We start from the raw sequence: 25,351 nt of genomic DNA, 5'->3' as shown, positions 1-25,351 counted from the left end.
AGCTCATTTTGTTCTTTAGCCTTTTGGACCTTTTTCCCTACATGTTTTGATAATCTTGAGAACCCGTTGGAAAGTTGCCATAAGTCAGAGTTGACACAGCGACAAGTAACCAAACTAGACTGCAATTCTCTATGTTCTTTGAAAATAGACCAAGATGGTGATTCAATGGCTTAGATTTGAGGTATCCATATGGCTGTATATAAAGAAGCAATTTGTAGCTGAAGCATTTGTTTTAAGATCTTGAACTAATGTTTAATGCAATGTGTACTTAGATTGCAGGCACAAAAACATGCAATACATTTTATTTTTCTTTTAGAAAATGGAAAAATTGATTTCTGGACCTTTTAAATATGTATGAGTCTGTGATACAGTTATGTGAAAGTAGCGATCAAATGGTAAATTAACTGGTTATTACACACACACACACACACACACCATAAGAAAAACCCTAAACAAAACACTGACGAGTTCCTCTTCCAGAATGGACTGTAGCAATGAAACAAGCCCATTGTATTGGCCACATAGTTTTGAAATGACTAGGAACACTAACTAGGCTAATCCCAGATGATAAAAGAGACACGAAGGGTCAGTCTGAAAATACCATACTTTCAATTTTGCCCAGTTCCTGCTACACACTGTTCTGCTTAAATAGGAGTCCAAGAGAAAGCTTTTTTTCTTCAATGCTAGAATCATGCAAGGTTCAAATGGAGAAGATGCTGCCCACTGTGCTGAGACTGGATGGACGTGGGCCAGGCATGGGATTATGTCTAAAGCACTAAGGAAATCAATGTGATGCAATGGAACAGAACATTGAACCCCATCTTTTTGTACTGCCGGCTGCATGGATTCACCACTACCTTATACTGAATTGCTTGGAGGAAGGGCAGGATTATGAAGGTAAGAAATAAATACACCCCACAAAGAAGTCTTCTTAAAAAAAGAAAGAAAGAAGAATTAAACTGATTTAAGCATATCATTCAGTGTAAATCCAATTCAATCTGCCCAAGTCCTTAATGTTGCAGAAACGTGTTGAAGCTTTTTAATCATTTTTCAAAATAGAAGCCTTGTCTGTGATCTTATCCTATCAGTAAAAATTCACTGTATATGTCCAGCAGACAGACCCAACCTTTCCTCTCGACATTTTGCAAGGAGACCAGTCTTGAAACCCTATTTTATAATATTCTAAAGCACTGCAATGAGCATAAAATAACTTATTATAGTCAAATGCCAACTGAAGCTTCATTCCAGTGCTCTGTTTTGCTTTGAGAGTTGCCACAGCTATTTTAAATGTAATGTCCATGTGCATATATCATCATAGTCTACATCTTCAAAAAAGATGTGTGTGCCATCAAAACACTGCTTATGATATTATATAAAGGATCACAGTCTTGCAGGCAGGATTGCTTGATCTCAGGGCCTGGCTGTGTGTCCATTTTTCATGAGACACCTCCAGGTGGGAGGCAAGTACAAATTCTCAAGTTTGGGATATGACTCAGTACTCAACAACAGCTGTGTACAAATCTCTAGTTAATCTAACAGAACACCTAGTTGCCACAATGTGCAAAGCTTAATTAACTATTTGATGCTGCAACTTACAAAAGCTCTTGTATTTACTTGGTCAACCTCCTCCTTTTCTCCCAGACACAGGGACATGGGGTCTCAATCTTTGCACTCTTCGGCATCCTCCTCCTAGCTAAAAGCAAATGAGCTTGCTTAAATATTACTTCACATTCAGTTGGGTTAGGGGTGCAGGACCCCCATGAAAATCCATGAATAAAAATGCTGTTTTATCTCAGATAATACATTTCTAGGAACCTCTAGGTTCTCCATTGTGACTCTTATGGTCAACTTCTGCGCAGTGGAAGTTGACCATAGTATTATACTGGAGGACCTAGAGATTCCCAGAGTCAACATATTCATCAAATCTACAAATAATCAAATCCACAAAAGTTAAGCATGCAAATGTGGAGAGCCAACTGTAATTCTCACATTTCACATTGATATGGGAATAGAGCCTTTTGTTAAAATTTCCACCTCAATAACAAGAGCACATGTCCTCCCTCCATATATGTCAGTGGTTCTCAACCTGGGGTCTCCAGATATTTTTGGCCTACAACTCCCAGATATCCCAACCAGTTTACCAGCTGCTAGGATTTCTGAGAATTGAAGGCCCAAAGCATCTGGGGACACCAGGTTGAGAACCACTGAATATGTGCACAGGGTCTATGAGAAGGAGGTTAAACTGATATATTAATCTGGAGTAAAAGAGTCAGGGAGGGGCCCATGAATTTCCTGTGCCTTTCTGACAGCAGGAAAAAAGGACAGCAGACATTATCTCAATCACCTCCCCAGGGCTTAAAAGCAAACATGTTCCATTTTGCAAAATCTCTCTCTGAGTCCCTGTATGTATACATGTTTTTGAATGACAATTTTTGTGCAAACCTGGTTAATGCCTAATGCTTGACATTAAATGACATCATCAGGGGCCATCTTTAGCCTTTGGCCCAGAAAAAACCTCAGGGCTGGTGATGCTCCTCCTGAACATACAATCCTAGTGGCAGGGATGGTAACTTCTGGGAGCGGGTTGTTGCCATGCATATAGTTAGAGTGCTGAGCATTAGTCATGAGCTCATCTCCTGAAAAATACCTTGTTTCATGTAGTTACATTAACGCTAGCACTGGAAAAGTCTGGTGAATATATACAAAAACAGAGAGAGGGAAGGAAAGATAAGAAAGATTTATAAAAGGGTCCTGGTACCCCAGAGCTGCTGACATAGTGCTTTAGAAAGAGGGGGTCTGTGTAGGCCAAGTTATTGCAAATGACTTAGGTTTGGGTCTGTGACAAATTGAGATGAAGAAAAAAAAATGCATATTTGTGGCCACTGCCCAGGCAGTCAGGAAAACTGAATGTAAATATTTTCATAGCAAGTCTGAACAGCTTTGTGATGAGAATCAGTATGTTTTTCAGCAAACGTATAGAACTAAGAGAAAGGCATGAGAGGGGAAAGAAGTAGAGAATCGTGATTTCAAGGACTAAATTTGCTCGCCCCTCAGACATTTCTTTCCTCTTTTCTAGCATCTCTGGGCTGCAACCTCTATCCATCTTTGAAAGCCTGGAATGAAACCCCTGGTATTTAGAGGCCAGTATTTCTTCACCTAATTCACAAGGCAACATTTAGTGTTTAATTTCTGACAGGTTATTAATTGCATGAGTTCAAAAATCCTCCCAGAAAGGATGTTGGCTTTGGAGAATGGGTGAAGCACTCTTTTTTAATGTCCCAGGGTTAGAAATGGTTCTAGCTAAACATCTTGAATTAAACATATTTCTCCTATCAATTTTTTTGCCAGACTCATACTTTTCATTTATTGTTGATATTTCTCCTGCTTATCTAGCTAGTGTCTAGACAACTAGTGACAAAGAGACAAAATACTGAATCTCCTAATCTTTTTGCAGCCTTTTTTCTCTGTGATCCATACCTAAGTAATTGCCACCTTTTCAATCTTGCCAAGATCCATCCTGATCTGCTTTAATGTCCTTATGGTTGTTTTCTCATCAGCAAAGATGGTAATGCTTAGCAAAGTGGAAGGTAGTAGGACAAGAGGGAGACTACATTACGGTTGAATTCATTTACTCAAGAAAGCCAAAACCCTGATCTTGCAAGATCTAAGCTTTTTTAAGATGATTAGGATTGTTGGAGTTCTGTCATTTCTAGGGTCACTATCAGCTGAAGCCAACTTGATGGCAAATAAGAACAAAACAATTCTTGTTTTCTAGACAACAGAATTTGTGTAGCCCTTAGAACATAGGTGGTGAGGAGGAGAAGGACTGTGCTCCCTAAAACATGGATGACCCGCCTGTTGCTTGCATGTCACAAACTGAACAACTATCCAGATTTATAGTATGCATGAAGGGCCTGGGGTTTGGCTATGTCTTGTCTTTTCAGTGCTGTTCCTGGGCTTGTTCTCTAACTCATTGGAGAAGAAGCAAAATCATATCAAGAAATAAGAGTAGATTCAAAGTCCCACTGAATCATGAAATTCTACTACTATTCTGAATCTGTCAAAATCAAAGAGTGATGGAGCTTAATGGCATTGTTACAGGACACAGACAACATAAACATAAATAACCAATTAAGACAAAATAACTAATTAAACACCTGCAACATGCATCTGATTGTGTTGCTACAGTGGGAAAATATCAGTTTTCACTACTTTCACCTCAAAAGAGTGTCAAGCATGGAGTGGAAGATCAATCTGATCAATATATTATTGACTGTGAGAACCTTCCAAAGTAACCCAATTGGGAAAGAAGAGATGGAGAGAGGGCTTGAAATCTGTTCATGAACTGTGCTTCCAATTGCACTTGTTCTAGTATCATGCAGTGGTGGCAAGGCAATGTTGATGTCCAGCTAAGATTTTCTCAGCCCAACGTGTTTCCCTTGAAAACTTGTTCCTGGCTGCCTGATTCCACTGTCACTGACTACGCCACTTCAGCTTGACTGCAATGGGATGTATTCAGCTTCAGCTGTATTACTGGAGGAAAAGTAACAAAGATTGCCTTCTTTGATCTCCAGCTCTGAGTAATCAATTTTTACAGAACCCTCTTTCTTTCCTGGCTGCTGAGTTTGTAGACTTCTTCTACTTACACTGGTGACATTACACTGGAGTACTGCAATGACTGAATACCAGTCTCAGAGTCCATATTTCTGCTTATGATCTGAAAGAATAAAAAATAATCCACACATTTTACTGTGGTTTAACTATCTTCATTGACCCACTATTGTTTGACAAGCAGTAAGTTGTCTAATCCACTTCTGTGATCTGGAACAATATGGAAGGTAAGAGGCTATTTTCTTTTTAGAAAGTAAAAAATTACTTGTGAGCAGACAGCATGGTACAAACTCAAAATGGCATTTTCATGAAATGATTTCTCTTTCCAGGAGAGTGAGAAATGAAGGCTATGACGGATTTGTCAGTTTGTAATTTTTCAAAAGAAATCCCAAGCAGCCACTACATTCTCAGCCTATTACATAAATTCTATTGGTAAGGAAAGAGCTATCTTTTTCTCTCCCCTCCATCCTATGCTTGAAGGGGGAAAATATTTTTCATATTGTCTGGACTGTAGAGTGTGATAAAGGGAATAACACATGCAGGTTGTTTAACAGCCAGCGTGCATCCAGAAGAATGTACCACAGGCTTCTGGATCCCATGACCTAGGGTTGTCAGGTCAGCAGCACTCCATTCCCTGTGATTTCAGAGCCAAAACCTGAGATTAGGGAGCACGTTTTTGAAATACATGGGGTAGACCTTTCTGATGGCACAGAGACAAGGCAGGCCAATGTTGGCAAGCGGACTGGAATACTTTGGCTGATTCGGAGAAACAGATACAGGGATAAATCTGGACCTGTGAAGCAATGATCAACCAGAACTAGGATATGGTAAAACAAAGTTTTTTCAGCAGATAGATAAATGGCAAAAAGCATCTAGCAATTGCCACCATTCCCATGAGGTCTCACATACCACATGGGCTTGCCTACAGAAAAGCTGGGAGGTTTTTCTAGGCTCTATGTCCCTCTCAATTTTTTATTTAAATCCTTTTGCTGTTGCTTCCAGTTCTTATAACAATATGATATATGAATCACCACAGTGGTTCTCTATCCCCAGCCTTGTTCCAAAAGGTACAGTGGATTCAAGGGTATACAAGGAGCCACTTCTCCCCCCACCCTTCCCATTCCTGTCTTTTTTGGTGCATCAATGTTTCACAGGTAAGCCTAAGGGTCCTGGTGCCAGGTGAGAAATCAGATTACATATAATAACCTAATGTTCTACTCTTCTAGTGCTGAGACCTGTTTGTCCTGGAATTTTCAACTTACCCTGAGACCTGACAATCTTACTGTATCTGTATAATATAAAAGGCATTAGCACAGAATTTAAAATATACAAATATATATAAAAAATACAACAGAATTAAATACATCAGCACTAAAAAAATTGAGTTAAAATAAATCAAAACATATTCAAAGTTAAAACCACAGCACCTCATCTTTAAAAGCCTGCTTGGATAAAAAGGTTTTGGCCTGCTGCCAAAAAAACAGCAGGGAGGGGGCCACTCTGACTTCCCTTGTCAGGGAGTTCCAGAGTCGAGGGGCAGCCACTGAGAGAGAAGGCCCACTCTGTCCTACCCACAAACCAAGCTAGAGAAAGAGGTGGGACCGAGAGAAGGGTCTCCCCTGAAGATCTCAGGGCCAGGGCAGATTCGTACAATAGCTAAATAGCCTGGACCTGAACCCTATGGCTTTAAAGATCATAACCAGCACTTTGAATTGTGCCTGGAAACAGACTGGCAGCCAGTGGAGCTACTTCAACAGGGGGTTGTCTGCTTCCCAGCTGAAGTTTTTGAGCACTCTTCAGAGGCAGCCCCATGTAGAGTGTGTTACAGTAATCCAGATGGGATGTAAGTAAGGCATGTACCACTGTGGCCAGACCTGGCTTCTCAAGGCCCCCCAGTGGATTCAGGCCAAAGCAAGCTACTGCAGTCTCTCCTAGTGTTTGCATTCTTCCTCATCAATAACTTTTGCTGTCTTGACCACAACACTGGTGCTGCTTGGCCACACATGTCTAAATTTCAACCTGAAATTCTTAAAGATAGGTCCTATCTCCCATCCACATTTTAAGGGCCACCACCATTCTAGTTCTAATGTACAACAGAAATTATATGCATGAAAAAGTAACTTCGGCAGCACTGCAGGTTTCTATTCACTTCTTTATAGAGTCAACATTCACTAGAGTTAGGACCACAAGAACCTGTAAAAGTGAAAAACCAGAATTTTTAAAACTGCTTTTTAACCTACAGATCATGTCTCTAGGAATCTCTAGATCCTACAGCATGTCTTTATGGTGTATTTCCTCCAGAAGCTGACCACTGTATCCAGGACCGGCCCGAGGAAATTCGAAGGGGCACGCAAAATTTTTTTTGCACCCCCTCCCCTGCGCCGCAGGAGGCGTGGCCAGGACTGGCCCCACCCCCTGCGCCCTAACCCCGCCTCCAACGCGGGCAGCCACGCCTCCCGCGGCGCGGGCGGCATGGGAGGCGGGGCCAGGGTGCGCGGCACGGGAGGCAGGGCCCCGCCTCCTGCGGGGCGCGCCCTGGCGCAGCCAAGCTGCGGTAGGAGTTCTTCCAGGCCGCAGCCTGAAAGGACTCCTGCTGCAGTGGGCGCGCGCCGTGGGAGGCGTGGCTGGTCCTGCCTCCCGCGGGGTGCGCCCTGGCACAGCCAAGCTGCAGCAGGATTTCTTCCAGGCCGCAGCCTGAAAGGACTCCCGCTGCAGCGGGCGCGCGCCATGGGAGGCGTGGCCGGTCCCACCTCCCGCGGGGTGCGCCCTGGCCTGGCTGCGCCATGGCGCGCCCCGCGGGAGGCGGGGCCAGAGCTGGCCACGCCTCCACGTCACATGGCCCCGCCTCCGCCAGGTGTGGCCCCGCCTCCCAGGGGTTCAATAGCGCCCCTGGGAAGGTGGCGCCCAACGCGGGGGCGTGGCCAGCGTGCCGTGTTGGGCCGGGCCTGACTGTATCACATGGAGGACCTACCACCAATTCCACTGAGTTCTACACTTAAAATCTAGTATTCTGTGGGCCCACTACATTCGTTTTGGTTAAATTACAGTTTTTGAGTCTTTTAAACATTGAGGGCAGCATTTTTTCCAAAGTATCAGGAAGAGGTGAGGAAATGGATTTTTCTCAAAACTCCGGATGTTTTGCCAAATTTTGAATGAAGTAGCCCACGTTGCTCTCAGGTTAGAATCACCCAATATGTGGGAGGAGTCAAAATAAACTTTTTTGGGCAATTTCCGGCATTACCTTTTGCTCCCCAAGCAGGAAGGTTTGGTTGTAAGCTACCTCATAACGCTTCTACTTAGCAAAAAAATAAAGTAGCCTTTTAGGGTACCTGTTTCCTTCCTTCCATGATTTGTCTGTGTCCTCTGTTGGGAGGGCCAGTGCTGTTACAATTCCAAATGGGATTCCCTGCCTCCCACCCCTTTTCTTTCTCTCTCTCCCTCTCTGCTTTTGGGAATTGTAGTCCAAAACACCAGCGGAGCCTCTGCCTCTGCCGTTAAATGGGATTCCCTCCCACCCCTTCTCTCTCCCTCTCCCTCTGGGCTGTTGGGAATTGTGGGAGCTGAAGTACCAAAAAGCACAGAGAGGGATGGTAGGCGGAGCCAAATATCTGCAGTGTGGAAACCTCTTCATTGAAAAATACGCAAAACAACTGAGTACACTAAACAGTGTTATCCCAAGGTAGGGAAAAACTCCTTTTTATTACGGAATGGACTAAACTCTCTTCTTCTGAACACTTCCCAGTATAATCTGATGCCTAGAAATTCCTAGAGGTGTGTTATTCATGGATTTGATTACATTACACTCTCTTAGAATCTCTGGTTCCTCTGGCAGAAGTTGACCATAGAGCCACACTGGTGGACCTAGAGACTCCTAGATAAGATAATTTATTCAAATCAATGGATAATTAAATTTGCATAAAACATATCCTAAAATCTAGAGAGCAGTTTGCAAAAAATGTGCATGACCATATCAGAAGTAAGATAATTGTTCCTCACTAGTCCTTACAGAGCTACCTAACCTTTCTGTGTTCAGCTAAAGACAACCTAAGGAGGATTAAAAACAACTAGAAGCAGCCACAAATTGCTGAGGACATTTCTATGCTTTCTTTTTAAATGTACATTTTCGGTTTCATAATAAACACAATCGGTTCATCTTTTCTCTCTCATTTTGTTGTATTTTTCTTTCAAAGTTGCATTTTAATTATGAAAAATATGAACAATCTTTAAGATGCTGTCACTAGGAAATGAAGGATAGTCCCCAGAAAGGGTATTCATGGCAATTAGGAATTCTGTGTGTCATTTGCGTTATATATGCCATTTTTGCAGATATCTATAGATTATTATTTGTGAGATAGTTAAGGGGATGTGATACAGCAGTCTTGCCATAATTTTCATCTATTACTGTTTTTTTTCCAGAATCTGACATGAAAATGTAATGCTTGTTATGCTCATTATTTGCATCTAACGGCACAAATTAGCAGTGGCTCCATAACTCATGGTGTGGCATCTACAGTGTTCAACAACTTGCTCACTCCAGCTGTAAAAAATATACATAATTTTCTGGTCTTTCTACATGTCACCATAAAATGAGAAATGATGACACTGTCAACTCAGCTCCTAGTCTCAGTCTCATAAAGTAAATAAAAGACATCAATATTTTCTAAAACTCTACTTTTAGTAGCTTGAAGGCTTAGAAATCTTTTCTTGTGTATGGAGGAAGGGCCATTAAGGAGAGTGTTTTTTCACCACTCTGCCCCTATTTTTCATCACATCAAATCCCCAGAGTCTCCAGCCATCTTACTCCTATGAGAAAGACAACTCCAAACGATTGAAGCCTGGGATTAAGATGCTGAAGCAAGTGACTTGTACATCTGGAATTTATTAAACTGGATATACTGACAAAGAAAATATACTCTAATCTGAAGTGAAAAAAGTTAACTCCTTCATTCCTGAACTAGAATGGAGAGAACAATCATACCATTGTGGCAGAGGCAATGGATCGGGAACTGGAAAACCAGGGTGCAAGTTCCAGCTATTCTACCAATTGCCTAGACACAATCTCAGACTAACAACAATCATGTACAAAAAGAACCTTTCAAGAAAATGAAAATGTCCCTGAATTTCAGTATGGCAAGAATTCAATTCCACAAAATCATAGAATCTTAGAGCACACCTACATTAATCATTTAATGCACCCTGAAGGCAGCAATAAAACCTTAAATTGAGATAAGCAAAGTTGGGGAATATGCTGAAATAGAGGTGTATTTTGCATTTGTGAGCTCTAGTGTAAACCTCATTGCATGGCAAAAGCAACTCTGCTAAATATGAATTGCAGAGCGGACATCCAAAGCATTCTACTGATCACATATTACACATTCTGGGAGAGGCATTGGGAGAGTTCTTAAAAAACATTATTTACATTTGTTAGGCTGTGGATATTGTGAACCCTGGATATGGTTAGAGGTTGACCTCTTTGGTGAGTGCAAAAGCCATTTGTACTTTGAACAAGTTACAAAATTGTCATTTTATTCATATGCATACAAAAACCGCTTTCTTCTATTCTGGTTTCAACCTGGATGAAATGGTCATTGTAGATGCTCCTTTAAAGTTATCTAACTTTAAAGGAATTAGACCGCAAGAGCTATCTAATTCCCAATTTCTAAATTCACTAATACTAAGTGCACACATCATAGAAAAGGCAAGTGAAATGGTGTTTCCATTGGCATCTGTACAGTTTGTTTTAAAGCATGAGGCAAGTGGTAACAAGCATATGGAAACTGCAGTTGGGTGAGTCTAGGGGCCCTTTCACACATCCTAAGGGATCTGATCCCAGAGTATCTGCTCCAGACTGGAATGTATGAGTCCCCACTATGAATTTAAGTTCCTCTAAGAATTTAATGTTCTTTGATTTTACATATCATTCTTTACACTGGTACTGCAGCTACATGTTTTAGCAGTCTTCTTTTTAAGAGCACAAATGCTCTTGGTATAATACATTTGTCAGTCTTTAAAGTGCTGCAGGACTCTGGTCCCTTCCACACCGCTGAATAAAATCCCACATTTTCTGCTTTGAACTGGGACATATGGCAGTGTGGACTTAGATAACCCAGTTCAAAGCAGATATTGTTGGATTTTCTGCCTTGATATTCTGGATTATATGGCTGTGTGGAAGGGCTGTCTGTGGTTTTGCTGCTTCTTTTTGTCCTCTGGTTTTAGAAACATGATAAAGTACAGGCTGCCCCCTTGAGGCAAAGCATGAAAGTGCTTCTGATGTTTAATTCCTTTTTTTGAAAAAAAAATCCAGCAAGAAGTCTTGTGGTACTTTCTAGAATTGAACAAGGCTCTGGGGGCATAAGCTTTCAGGAAATATGTCCCATTTCATCAGATGGCATGAGCCATAGTCAAGATAGAGTGACCTGGAAGCTTCTGCCAAATAAATCTGGCTTCCCTACAAGGCACTATAAAACTCAATTCTGCTTTGGCTACAACAACTGCTATTTGGAAATTAAAAGAGCACATGTGCCACAGGCAAAGTCACAATCTTCTCTCTATGTGCAAATCTGAAATAAAGCCTGACAGATGTATAAGCCATGGCACAAATCCCTCTAAATCCACATAGTGTGCCATAAGTGCCGATTGTACTGTTAATTAATGAGGCTGTAATAGAATACAACCATATACATACCCACTCAGAAATAAGTCCCACTGTCATCTAGGGGAAATACACACAGATAGGCATGTATAGGATTGCCATCACAGTTCTGACTTTATATTACTGAACACACATGCATTTTCCCTATTGCCAAGAAACTGGAATGTAAAATATTGGTTTCAAATTCTTTCATCAATTTATGTCAATGTCATGTAGAACTTAATTCTGTTTTAAATTTTATACTGCCACCCATATTCATAATCAAATATTACAACATGCAAAGGTCACCTATATTTGCAATTCACTGATTCAATTAGCCATGGTTTAGCAACATAACACAGGCACTGAGGTCTCAGAATCAGTCCCTTGCATTTCTAATTGGATTATCAAAGGAGTTTATCACACAGAGCCAGCAAATCGCAATTCCAGTGTCTTTGCCTTGAACTTATCAGGATGCCATCCCTTTCTCTCTGTTCCCTTGATAGGATACAGCCTGGACAGTAGTCTTTTACAAACACAAAAGGTCCATTAATTATCTCCTTTTGTAAAATAATGCCCTCTGATGTTTTCCCACCATGAAAACAGCAGGAAAAGTGTGGCATCATGTCATAAGTCCAAGGCAAATAAGCTGTTGTACTGCTGTAATCATGGTTTACCTGCCTAGTGTGATAAACCCCTTAGAAAAACTTTAGGCAAAGACCTTAGAAAGTTATTGCCCATAAAACAAAACAGTCACTCTAGTCTGACTAGGCAGAATATCAGGCAGATAAGAAATCAGAAAGTTACTTGGCCCATTCAGTGCAGGCTTCTTTAATGCAGATAGCTATATATTGCTCATAAAAACAGTGATTTATATATTATTTCTAAAACAATGCAGTTACTGTTCCAAAGGTGTCCAAAGTAGTTAGTTTTCATTATGGTTGCAGTTTTCAAAAAGTAACTGATTTCTTTCTCATTTATTGAAACAAAGTAAAATATTTACATAAAAAATTAAATATCAGAAAGTTATAAGTCACTTATTTGTATGACGAAGTGCACCAATGTGGTGGCGCTGGACCCCTCTGTTACTATAAAATAACTGAGTAACAGTAATACTACAAAAGTAATCTATGTATATCTATCTATATCTATATCTATCTATATCCATAATAAAATTGAAAACCCATATGTGTGTATGTGGCACAGGTATCCGGCCTCCACAAACAGGCCTTAGTTCCCAGTGCTGAGGAGCCACCAAGTCACTCTTTTCCTCTGACATTGCAGTTACAGCGAGCTCCATGAACATGCAGCCCAACCCCTGCCAATGTCCTCCCCAAACACTATGGCCCACCACCCAAGGAATGCTTTCATTTGGGAACCATTTCATCCTCGATTTTGCATTGTCCTCCACCACAGGCAGGCATCCCAGGGTTCTCCACTGGTGTGGAATTTGCATGACCCTGCCTACTGCCCTTCCTTTTCAAATCTGTCTGCAGAACAAACACAACACAGGAGGCGTTTGGGGGATTGACTCCACATGCTGGAAGTTGTAGTTCACCCTGCATCAAGTCAGAGCACTGTGACTCCTACTGGGGAAGCTGTAGTTCACCTACACCCAGAACACTATGAACCCAAACCATTATTTATTTATTTTATTTATTTCTATCATTTCTACCCTGGGTCTGGACCAAACTTGCCATGCATACCTGATATGCCCAGATTTGAAAACTGGTGGGTTTTGAGGGGAATTGGCCTGGACGTTTAGTAGTAGTAGGTACTGGGATTTATAGTTTACCTGCAATGAATGAGCACTTCGAACCCCACCGATGATGGACCACGACCAAACTTGGTACACAGAGTCCCCATAACCACTAGAACATATTGGACAAGTTTGGGGAACAGGGAGTTATAGTTCACCTGCACCCAGAGAAACTGGCCCACACCGACAATGGACTGGGACAAAACTTCGCACAGAGAAGCCACATGACCAACTGAACATACTGCATGGGTTTGTGGGAATGGGCCTTGATTCTGGGAGTTGTAGTTCACCCACATCCAAAGAGCACTGAACGCAGCCAACGACAGATCTTGACCACACTTGGTACACAGACCCAAAATGGCCAACTTTGAATACTGGCAGGGTTTGGGGAGGATTGACCCACGATTCTGGGAATTGTAGTTCACCCACTCCAAACAGAATACATAACATTCAAAGACAAACCATGCCTTTTTCAAATAACCCAGGCATCGCCGGGTCCCCAAGCTAGTACTTAATAAAAAGTAACTTAATGACCTTAATACAATTGCTATATCTCACTTGAACAAATCTACTGAATCAATAAGATCAATTTATTAACTCTTTTCCACTCTTTTCCAGCAACTTATTCAGAACATCTTCGGGAGTTGAGAGTAACACAATTAGATATTAACCTCCATTTGCAATTAGTTACTTCAAAGCAATGTGTTAAGGAAAGTGTTGTTTTATATTTGAATTGTGCATCATTCATCCAAAAGCCAAATGTTCCATTGATAAGCTGACAACATTAATTAAACAGAAAAACCCATGAAAAAGAAGTCTATGATGTGTCTATATTAAATGTACAACCTCACCTCAGAGGGCTACTGTATGATGGTGGAAAAACTGTTGGCAGGGACAGGAAATGATTGATAGCCACAGATGGGATTATTTCCTGTCTACGTAAATGAGCTTATTTCCTGTAAGTATGGAGGAGTGTTTCATTCAGTTTGCATTTTGATATGAACATACCCAATTTCACACTTCTCGAATCAGTGTGCAAACATGTTCTGAATCAATATGCTAACCTTCCTTATTAAAACTCCTCTGGATTTCCCTATTATTTCCCCATGCATACATTAAAGGAAAGTGTGCACAAAAATGCAGGTTTTGTAAAACAAATATACCCCCATAAGCATTATATAAGAACAAAGTACTCGTAAAAATATTTATTGCAGATAAAGGTTTACATAGAACTCACATGGGTTTTTAATGAAATCTATAACAATATTTCAGAATCATGCAGGGACAGGACATTATGAATCAACAAGAACACCAAAGCAGTCTACAATAACATCAATTTGAACATTTTAAAACAACTTAAAACCACTCACAGTTGGACATTTGGAAGGTCAGATAAATAGAAAGGGATAGATTAATCTATTTCTAATTCTAGTCTGCATACAAAATGTTCCTCTCTGGACATTTATATAGGGCTGTCAGAAAACTGCACCTTTTATTGGATGCATAGAAGCAACTGCTATGCAACCAACTAAAGATCCAGGAGACACCCCCAGTTTTCATCCTAGCAGCCCTACACACCAAATGAGGACATACACACTTTCTTAAAAAGAACACATCTGGGCCTTACTTAAAGAAAGCACATGTGCAACTTTCTTGCCTGTTAGTATACTTTCTGCTGGAACCTTTGAACGTCTGCACGTACCTTCAAAGCTACAAAGGGGCCGGGCTGTGGCGCAGCTGTTGAGCAGCTGCCTTAAATCACTCTGACCACGAGGTCATGAGTTCGAGGCCAGCCCGTGGCGGGGTGAGCACCCGTCAATTAAAAATAAAAAATAGCCCCTGCTCGTTGCTGACCTAGCAACCCGAAAGATAGTTGCATCTATCAAGTAGGAGATAAGGTACCACTTATAAAAAGTGGGGAGGCAAGATTAACTAATTTACGACCTGGTATGAGGAAGTGCCGTCAGTGTGGATGATGAAGCAGCTGCTCCCCCCTGTGGGCAGAATCGAACATCCCCTCAGAAGAAGGTTAACTTGCCTCTGCGTGTCTCTCTCTGTCTCTGTTTGATGTGTTTATGGGCATTGAATGTTTGCCTTATGTGTGTTATAATGTGATCCGCCCTGAGTCCCCTTCGGGGTGAGAAGGGCGGAATATAAATACTGTAAATAAATAAATAAATAAATACACTGGAACCAACTTGCTTTTTTGCCAGTTCCATCCCTTACACCTTTGAATTGATACTGGCCTCCCCTAAGAGGCTTCACATTCCAGCTCTATCCTCTCAACTGCTGCTTAGTTATAGTGTCTGAAGTAAGTTATATTATAGTACAGATTAATTTTCATATCACTTTTCCCCCAAGGCAGCCAACCTATTTTAAGGAAAGTACCCTTTCTCACTCTGTCTGACACACAAACACACACACAGGTGAGATCATTGTTTTTCACTGCTTATGTAAGGAAGTAAGATGCTCTTCAAACAAGTTTCTTCCCATCACAACTAACAAGGGAAGTAATGCACACACTTTTCAGGAATAGTGTGTACCCCCGCCGCCTGTGTACACATGCAGCTGGGGAGATGGACCATCCATGACCTCATGGGATGTAGTTACCAAAGGAGAAGAGAGGCAAAATGAGAGCAAATAAGAATTCTCTCCCACCCCATTTTTTCCTTCTTCTCCCAAATTTTTGGCATGAAAACATTTGTACTTGCTGTGTTTGCATTCTTAATCACTTTACTTGGCCTTTTAAAAATGTGCTGTATTTCTAAAACTTTCTACTGAAGTTTTAAGTTACCACAATGCTGGAAATTTAGGGTAGACAAATTTCATTGTGGGGAAGAATTTCCTTTTTGGAGCAAGATTTCCCTCATTTGCACCCCTCCCACTTCAAGCTATAGAATCATAGAATCATAGAATAGTAGAGTTGGAAGAGACCTCATGGGCCATCCAGTCCAACCCCCTGCCAAGAAGAAGAAAATCGCATTCAAAGCACCCCCGACAGATGGCCATCCAGCCTCTGTTTAAAAGCCTCCAAAGAAGGAGCCTCCACCACAGTCCGGGGGAGAGAGTTCCACTGCCGAACAGCCCTCACAGTGAGGAAGTTCTTCCTGATGTTCAGGTGGAATCTCCTTTCCTGTAGTTTGAAGCCATTGTTCCGTGTCCTAGTTTCCAGGGCAGCAGAAAACAAGCGTGCTGTCTCCTCCCTATGACTTCCCCTCACATTATTTGTACATGGCTATCATGTCTCCTCTCAGCCTTCTCTTCTGCAGGCTAAACATGCCCAGTTCTTTAAGCCTCTCCTCATAGGGCTTGTTCTCCAGACCTTTGATCATTTTAGTTGCCCTCCTCTGGACACATTTCAGCTTGTCAACATCTCCCTTCAACTGTGGTGCCCAGAATTGGACACAGTATTCCAGGTGTGGTTTGACCAAGGCAGAATAGAGGGGTAGCATGACTTCCCTGGATCTAGATGCTATTCCCCTATTGATGCAGGCCAAAATCCCACTGGCTTTCTTAGCTGTCGCATCACATTGCTGGCTCATGTTTAACTTGTTGTCCACAAGGACTCCAAGGTCTTTTTCGCACACACTGCTGACTAGCCAGGTGTCCCCCATTCTGTATCTTTGCATTCCATTTTTTCTGCCGAAATGAAGTATCTTGCATTTATTCCTGTTGAACTTCATTTTGTTAGTTTCGGCCCATCTCTCTAGTCTGTAAGATTGTTTTGAATTCTGCTCCTGTCTTCTGGAGTGTCAGCTATCCCTCCCAGTTTGGTGTCATCTGCAAACTTGATGATCGTGCCTTCTAACCCTTCGTCTAAGTCGTTAATAAAGATGTTGAACAGAACCAGGCCCAGGACAGAACCCTGCGGCACTCCACTCGTGACTTTTTTCCATGATGAAGACAACGCATTGGTGAGCACCCTTTGGGTTCGTTTGCTTAGCCAATTACAGATCCACCTAACCGTAGTTTTGTCTAGCTCACATTTTACTAGTTTGTTTGCCAGAAGGTCATGAGGGACTTTGTCGAAGGCCTTACTGAAATCTAGGTACACTACATCCACGGCATTCCCTGTATCGACCCAACTCGTAACTCTATTGAAAAAAGAGATCAGATTAGTTTGGCATGACTTGTTTTTGGTAAATCTGTGTTGACTATTAGCAATGACTGCATTTGTTTCTAAGTGTATGTCCCTACATGACTTCCAATCTGCTCCCTTTTTGCCCCACTGGCATCAGAGCTCCAACATAGATGTTATTTAGGGGGTTTTATGAGAATGTGGATGGAGCATCTGAAATCAGAAGTCCTCTCTCCCTCCGTCTTCAAAGATAGGAGATCCAATGCTTCCTTATGTCTTTGAGATCTTCCAGAGACCACAATACTTAAACCTTTATGAAAAATTAGCAATTAATATCTCTTCCCAGTTAAACCCTTTTCCTCTTTCTGTACTGAATTTTATATTGCAGGTTCTTCCATGTTTTGTACGCTTTGCTACATATCCATTTTATTACATAAATAATCCATTTTGTTACATAAACAATTCAGTAGCAGCAGTGCATAGTACTTGATATCAATAACATGTATCCATTCTTATGCTCCTCTATATCCTGCCGGTTTTGCTAGAATGCCATGTATGTGTGCTTTATTACTGACTGCACTGGTATAGTTCTAAAACCTTGTTTGAAGATATACTAATACATATTTGATATCACATATGATTGTACTAGTATGTTGTAGTGGTTTCCGTGAGACCTCATCCACTAAGACTGAAAAGTTTCTTCTCCTCAATCCTCTCCACTGACAGAACGGAGTCCCCTGGAGCCCATCATATGACGCAGGGCTAGTTCTGGCAGGGCTCCATGTCAGCAGCAAGCCAGCAGTGCAGAGAAACATAAGGATTTAGGTGTACACCCAGCTCCTCATAGAAAAAGCGAAAGAGGAAACTGGAAAAAGAAGGGGACAGCAGGGAAACATCATGGGAAATGATTCCATGACCCCTGATGGTAAGGGAACACAGCATGACACTGCCCCACGATTTCCCCTGCTGTCCCCTGGCTTCTCAGCCTCAATGTGATGAGGAGGCTCCAGGACTCTGGGAGACAAGGGCTCAAATCTCCACTCAGCCATGGAAATCCACGAGGTGACCTTGGGGAAGTCACACTTGCTCAACTGAGAAGAAGACAGTGACAAATCCCTCTGAATAAATCTTGGCAATAAAACCTTGCCAAGGAGTCAGCATAAGTCAGACAGGCACAATAACAAATACTGAAATGACTTAGTTGTCCCGAACTCTTGAAATAAATGCCTACATAAGATTCTTTCATCTGTCAACCTCCTAGATTGAACAACCACATATTTTCCCTCTATTTTTATTTCCTACCATCTGGTGATTTTAACAATTTAAAAACATGTCCCCTTCATAAAGGAGTGGACAGCTACTATACAACTTAATTGATTTTCCTATTCCTGTGTTTCCCTTGGGAAAATGTGACTGCACATACACAATGTTTATATGTTTAGAGATTTTAGTCAAAAAAATTAAGCCGAAGAACCTGAGTTGGCATCCACGGGTCAATGTGATAACTTTTCCTTAACTCGCAGCATGAAAACAAGGAGCCACCCCCTTCTCTGGGAACTAAAAAAAAGTAATGACCCCTCCTCCCCTCACCGCTGTGGTAGCAGTAGTGGTTCTGACCTTTTTGAGTGAATGAGGGGGGAAATGGCGATGGCAACTGGGGCAGATGGCCCTGAGTCAGCATTGTGCTTTCCCTTCTCTGAGGAATCTCCCTTGACTTACCCAGGGGTCATGCAAAATCCATAATTTTGATCCCAAAGTCTGCCCTCAACCTATGGATGAGGTTGACTTATACATATGTAATACGTATGTATGGTGGCTAATTTGGATATTGAAGATGTTCGTTATGAAAAAAAATTCATTATGAATATCACAAATCATCTCCTTGTGAAAGAATGCAGAATATACAAAGTTACACACAGAACAACATCTAGACTTGTTAAATTAGACGTAAGTCCTATGGGACTTACTCCCTAGTGAGTCTGTAGAACTGAAGCCTAAAATGAAACAAGAGAAATAGAGCAACATTTGCATTATCATGGAGTGTTCCTAATGCATAAGAGTCTAGCAGGGTGATACTGCACTACTTCCAGAAAATACATCGAGCTTATCAAAACACCATTTATCTAGGAGTATGTCTCAAAGGGCCTGATCTACATACACATTTTATAAAGGTTTGCTATTGTGAGCTCTTTTTAGTTTCAGAGCTACATTCCTGAATATTTATCGAAGCAATCACAAATGTTCATGGTTTTAACTGAACAGATTTTACCAGGAGTGTTAGGCTGACTCTCAAGAGCTTCCCTTGTTCTGAGCTTACAACCTCACTATCATGCTAATTGTCAGCTAAGACATGACTGGAATTTTAGCTGCATAACTCATTTTTTACAAATAAAAAAATAAAATGTTTTCAGGGATTAGAAGCAAAGAAAGCACAGGAAACTTCACCAATTAGATCAATGGAAAGCGGGATTTCTTGTAAATTGTATCATAAAATACACCTCTTTGCTGAACCCATTCAGCTCTTTCTTTTATTGCCCAAAGTAGAGCATGTTTCTGTTCATGGTTTAACTTGAGTTAAACATAGAACAGCAACTCCTCTACCCTGTCCCCTGGAACGCAGTTCCGAGAAGTCCAGGGATACTTTGCTAGGTATCAGCTTTCCCAGACAATCTCCTTCCAATGCTGGATATTCTTAGCAATTGCTGTAATCTGACTTAGGACTCTCCAAGTCTCCTGTAAGGGATCTAGAAAATTCAGGACAGCTGAGGATGAACGTGGCAAGGGACAGGATGGGGCCTGCTGGCACAGCAAAGCCTGTCTTAAGCAATGACCATACATGGGCATCCTCAGAAGTTTGTAGAGCGCAGGAAATGAGAAGCCGTAGGAGGGAAGCAACCTTGAAGGTTGTGCACAGATAGTTGATTGTGTCTGTAAGAAGCTTTTTCTAGTCAAGGACCTCACAGCTTAAAGCTATGTAACTCTTGGCTGGAAAAACCGCTTCTTATACACACAAACCTCACAAAGTACTGGTCAGTGCAGATGTCATTATAATATGCACTCTCTCTTGTAGCATCAACTTGTATTTGTGTAAAATGTAGCAGTTAAGTGACTGGTTGGTGTGAGACACTGGATTTACTTTCTGTAACCAAGAATAATTTGAAGTGCTGTGTTTAAACATTAGTGAAATGCTGAGGAACCTTGAAGAATCTGGGCCTTCCCCACCTACATTTCTATAGGGTTTTTCTTTGCCAGCCAAAGTAGGAGACTTCAGAATATATCTATCTCAAAATGTTCAGTGCCTTAGCTTTGCCTTTCAAAATAAGGTGTTGTGTTCTTTTATCCCCCACTTGCATTGTGTTTTTGTATATACTACAAGTCACAGATGAAAAGCAGGACATGTAGCCAGGTAATATCAGAGTATGGTCAAGGTAGCAAAAGATATTAAGGAAGAAGAACATTCAAGCTAAGAGAGGCTACAGCAGATTAAGGAAGGACAAACATCTGCCTCTTCCACTTCTCTCCCACCACTGAGTTAATTGAATGCAAATTGTTTTGCACTTTGAATGCAATTTACAGCAATTGAAATAAATAAAGATAAAGGGGAAAGTAGAAGGAGGAGATAGAATCTCGGACATTTTAAAAGTGGCTGAAAAAGTCAGATGACAAAGGATTTTGGTCTGCCCCTGCCAAACTGGATAACTGGGTGACGCACCAGAAAAAAAAACAACATTTTTTCAAACACTGTAAGATTAATTTCCCCACCAAATTAATCCCAAATCTCCAAATAATCCAAACTCAAGGCCTGGGACTGGGTTGTCTGAGGGGAAACCCATTTAGTATCTTACAAAATATATCAGATCTTCAGGATCAGAGAAAGCCATTCCATAGGTCTTCAAAAGAAAGTTGATATCAGTGACTGTTGAAGTACCTCACTACTATTGATGCCCTGTTTGTGGAATGGGCCTTCATCACAGAATGTTTGGGCACCCAATCTAAATGTTTGCCAACATTTATTATTCATATTGGCTTGGATGACTATAGAGTCTACGTCACTGATTCTCAGCTTAGTCTTGGCCTTCAACAGCCTGTGGGACGTCTTGGCCTTCAACTCCCAGAAATCCTAACAGCTGGTAAACTGGCTGGGATTTCTGGGAGCTATAGGCCAAAACACCTGGGGACCCACAGGTTGAGAACCACTCGTCTAAGTGAAAAGAAAATGGATGGCTATAGAGGCTAAGTCAGGGGTCCCCAAACTAAGGCCCGGGGGCCGGATGCAGCCCATCGAAGCCATTTATCCGGCCCCCATGGCACAAGGGTAGAAGGGGGTTGGGCTAAATGACCCAAGGGGTCTCTTCTTCTCTTACAACCCTTATTATTATTATTATTATTATTATTATTATTATTATTATTATTATTATTATGTGAAACACAACAAGATGAGTCCACAGCAGACACTCTGCTGGCTGTTGTACTGGATCACACGCCAGACACTTCCCAAGTGTCTAGGACTGTGTGATGTATCGGCAAATAATGCGTGCACATCCCAGCAAGGTGGTCTTCTGCAGCTGGCAGATGGTAATTTTGGCAGCACCAATTGTGTTTAAGTGCAGGCCAAGGTCTTTAGGCACTGCACCCAGTGTGCCGATCACCACTAGGACCACCTTGACTGGCTTGTGCCAGAGTCTTTGTAATTCGATCTTTAAATCCTCATATTGTGTCAGCTTTTCCAGTTGTTTCTCCTCAATCCCGCTGTCCCCTGGGATTGCAACATCGACAATCCATACTTTGTTTTTTAACACGATTGTGAGGTCAGGAGTATTGTGTTCCAAAACCCTGTATTATTATTATTATTATTATTATTATTATTATTATTATTATTATTATTAACATTGAGGCTGGGTGGCCATCAGTCAGGGGTGCTTTGCTTGTGCTTTCGGTGCACAAAGGCAGAAGGGGACTCAATGGCCCAAAGGATCTCTTCCAACTCTCTTTTTTATTGTTGTTGTTGTTGTTGTTGTTATTAATTATTATTATTATTATTATTATTATTATTATTATTATTATTATTATTATTATTATTGCTCGGTGGCCAACTATAGTCCGGCCCTCCAACGGTCTGAAGGATCGTGAACTGGCCCCCTGTTTAAAAAGTTTGGGGACCCCTGGGCTAAGTAAAGAGAAAATGGTACATCATCGGTGTTTTCAATTGCTGTTTTATCAGTTGTTTTTATTTGTTTTAAAACCCAATTCTCTTTAATCTCTATTAAAGTCCTTGTATGTTAATGCCATTGGTCTTCTTTTGTATGCACATTTTCCGTTTTTAAAACATGTTTTAAACCTATAAAGTAAATAATGGCTGAATTACCACCATACCTACTTAATTATGAATGTATAACCCAAACCCCCAGATCTGCTCTAACAGCCAGCTACTGCAAGGAATGATGAAGGTTGTTGAATGGGACACAGCAGGATCACGTTTCCATCCCTCTCCTACCAGCAAGCAAGACGGTGACAATCAGAACCAGGATCCCTGTTGCAATTACTTGTCACATCCCAGATTGCTGGTGGAGGGGTTGGAAATATAATCTTGCTGTAACCCAATCAGCAGCAGAACAGATTTTTATTGTTCAGAGCAGCTGCTGATGTTAAGGTGGGTAGGAATTGCAGTTATGATTGCAAATAAGTAGTACAGAGCAGTTACAGTGTTGTGACTGACTGCTATGAATCCATAACTGCAATATAGGATGCTGAGCAATTAAGCAAGTATGAGGGGGGACTCAAACACCCCAGCTATTCATTTTTCATAAATTTGGAGCCTTTTAAAGGGCAATTCCCTCTTCTCACAGTACTGTACCAAATGCGGTTTCTACATCTTCAAATATTCCTTCCTAATTGTAAGGAGTGAGTAATAATGCTTTTGATCTATCAAACTGGCAAGGTAACTACCTTTGGAAACTGTGACAATGACTGCATTTGGCATCTCGGTTTCCATGACATGTATACAAATGAACAGATACACATGTACAACAACTTCTCTCGGTTGACCCTGAAACCAACAACATAAATTGCAGTCCCAGGGCCCTTCCACACAGTCCTATATCCCAGAATATTAAGTCAGAAAATCCCACATTATCTGAGTGTGGACTCAGATAACCCAGTTCAAAGCAGATATTGTGGGATTTTCTGCCTTGTTATTCTGGCATATAGGGCTATGTGGAAGGGCCCCCAGAATACCCAGACATTCTTTTTCTCCACCATCAAATTGGTGAAACCATGAAAATGCATACCTGCTTTAAAGACCTTGTAAACGAAATAGCAAACTCTTGCAGATCATTTTATAGCCAAGATACCACTGTTTATGTACAATAACACTAAGGACCATTCCACACAACCATATAACCCAGAATATCAAGTCAGATAATCCATAATATCTACTTTGAATTTGGTTATCTGAGTCCACACTGCCATATAATACAGTTCAGGTGGATTTTATACAGCTATGGGGAAGGGGTCTAAGTTTTCCTATAAAATAAAAAAGTTTTGGGGAGGGAGGACCTAAAGTGAAGAAGAAACTCATGCTTACTGGTAGGTGAGTTCACTGTTAACTCTTTTCAGACGCATGTATCATAACCTATTAATTTTGTATTAGACCAATGTTTGCTATTTGTAAAAGCCCATCTTCTTTTATATTATCTTTTAGATTATGTTCCTGTAAAATGATATATCCTGGAAGAAGGTGGCTGGTGGGCTAAACAACTGAACAATAGCGCATCTTGTTTGCCGGTTCACCTGACTTCCACATTTCTGACTCATCAAAGTACTCAAGTTGTTTAAGGAGATTCGGGTAAAGAATGTGTGTCGTTCAGCAGCTTGCATTGTCTTGAGTTTACATCACTGCACCTGTTTTGTAACTTTTGTTATCTGCAACAAATGCCATGGATTAAGTTGGTCCAAAGAAAAAGGCAAAAGAAACTAGCATTGTGTTGCACGTTTAGAGGGGCACTAGAGACCTAACCATGAACAATATCCTACAATATAATCCTATGTAATTTACTCAACAGTAAATCTCACTGCTAAAATAAATGTTGTAGTACTATAACTATTTGGTTTTACTGTATTATTTTCCTTTTCCAGATTTAAAATCTCGTATGCAATTAGAATTATTCTGTATCCAGGAATGTGATTCTTTATAAGAATTTTAAATTTGAATTAATTTGTAGGAATCCAGAAACACAACTTCATAGAAAATGTTTACACTTTTTGGACTTTTGTCAAAAACAATTGAAAAGGTTAGCAATGTCACTTGAAGTATCTTTTCACCAGGACATTGCTTAAATCTTGAAAGAAATACGCATATGTAGCATAACCTTATATATGTATCCATATATATCCCAAAGGTTTAAAGTGATTCTGAGTTGAAGAATGTGTGATGTATCAAATGACTTTGGACTTCAGTACCCATTGGGCTTAGCTAGCCTCATCTGTGATGGAGGACATTGTGAGTCACCACTTGTCAATTACAGTGGGGTCACGTGTTTTCCAGTAGTAGAATAACTAGGAGGCCAAAAAGGGTGGATTTAAAGTGTTTTGTTGATGGGCAATCATAGGCAAAAATTGAATTTATGTTTGGCTATATGCATGATGGATGCTTCCATAGTACACGGAAGCATCCATCAACTGTAGTCTGAAAACCACTTTTCAGACTACAGTTGTCATAATCCTGCCACTAGCACAAGTATTGGCCATGCTGGTTAGGCAAATTCTTTGTGCTTTCTTTGCAAAATAATCTTTTCATGCTCTAGAATTTAATAAATCACGAGGAGTTTCAGTACAGCTGATTTGGAGGTTGTGGCTTCCACACCCAATACTGGTTAGTCGCCAAGTATGTAGAAGTACAGGCCAGTTGAAATGGCCATTTAGTCACCCCAGCTATAGAACTCGATAGTCAGTGAACCCTTTGAGAGAACTGTACCAACCAATTTCAATTGCTGCAAAATATACCAGCACTTCTACCAACAAAACATTATGAAACAAGAGGAAAGGGAAATAGGAACTACACTAAACTAGTCTCGTGGTTACGCTGACAGGAAATATGCTGTTCACAGATTTGGTGTCAAGAAGAAATATGTAGAATCATCATAGAGGATGTTTCCATCATTACAGTTCAATACTAGGCATTTTGGACATGTCTAGAGTAGAAGTGGGTGACCAGAAATACAGATGGGAGTCTTTAAAAACAAGGCAGCAGTGTGGCATTCTGTAAAAACCTTGG

The 25,351-nt window shown here is 41.0% G+C and overlaps 1 protein-coding gene and 1 long non-coding RNA gene across 2 annotated transcripts in view; one reads left to right on the top strand and one right to left on the bottom strand.

Moving 5' to 3' along the window:
• Nucleotides 1-25,351, bottom strand: part of lsp1 (lymphocyte specific protein 1) — a 114,174-nt gene that overhangs the window by 86,057 nt on the left and 2,766 nt on the right. The window lies entirely within an intron of this gene.
• LOC103278437 (uncharacterized) lies at nt 426-24,144 on the top strand. Its single transcript, XR_010001908.1, has 3 exons — nt 426-897; nt 4,941-5,043; nt 23,780-24,144. It is a non-coding gene; the product is annotated as an uncharacterized LOC103278437 (long non-coding RNA).

Source organism: Anolis carolinensis, chromosome 1 (assembly GCF_035594765.1).
Source record: "Anolis carolinensis isolate JA03-04 chromosome 1, rAnoCar3.1.pri, whole genome shotgun sequence".
In the NCBI taxonomy this organism is placed as follows: Eukaryota; Metazoa; Chordata; class Lepidosauria; order Squamata; family Dactyloidae; genus Anolis; species Anolis carolinensis.
Note: the sequence above shows the minus strand (reverse complement) of the source record. Positions and strands in the feature narration are given on the sequence as shown.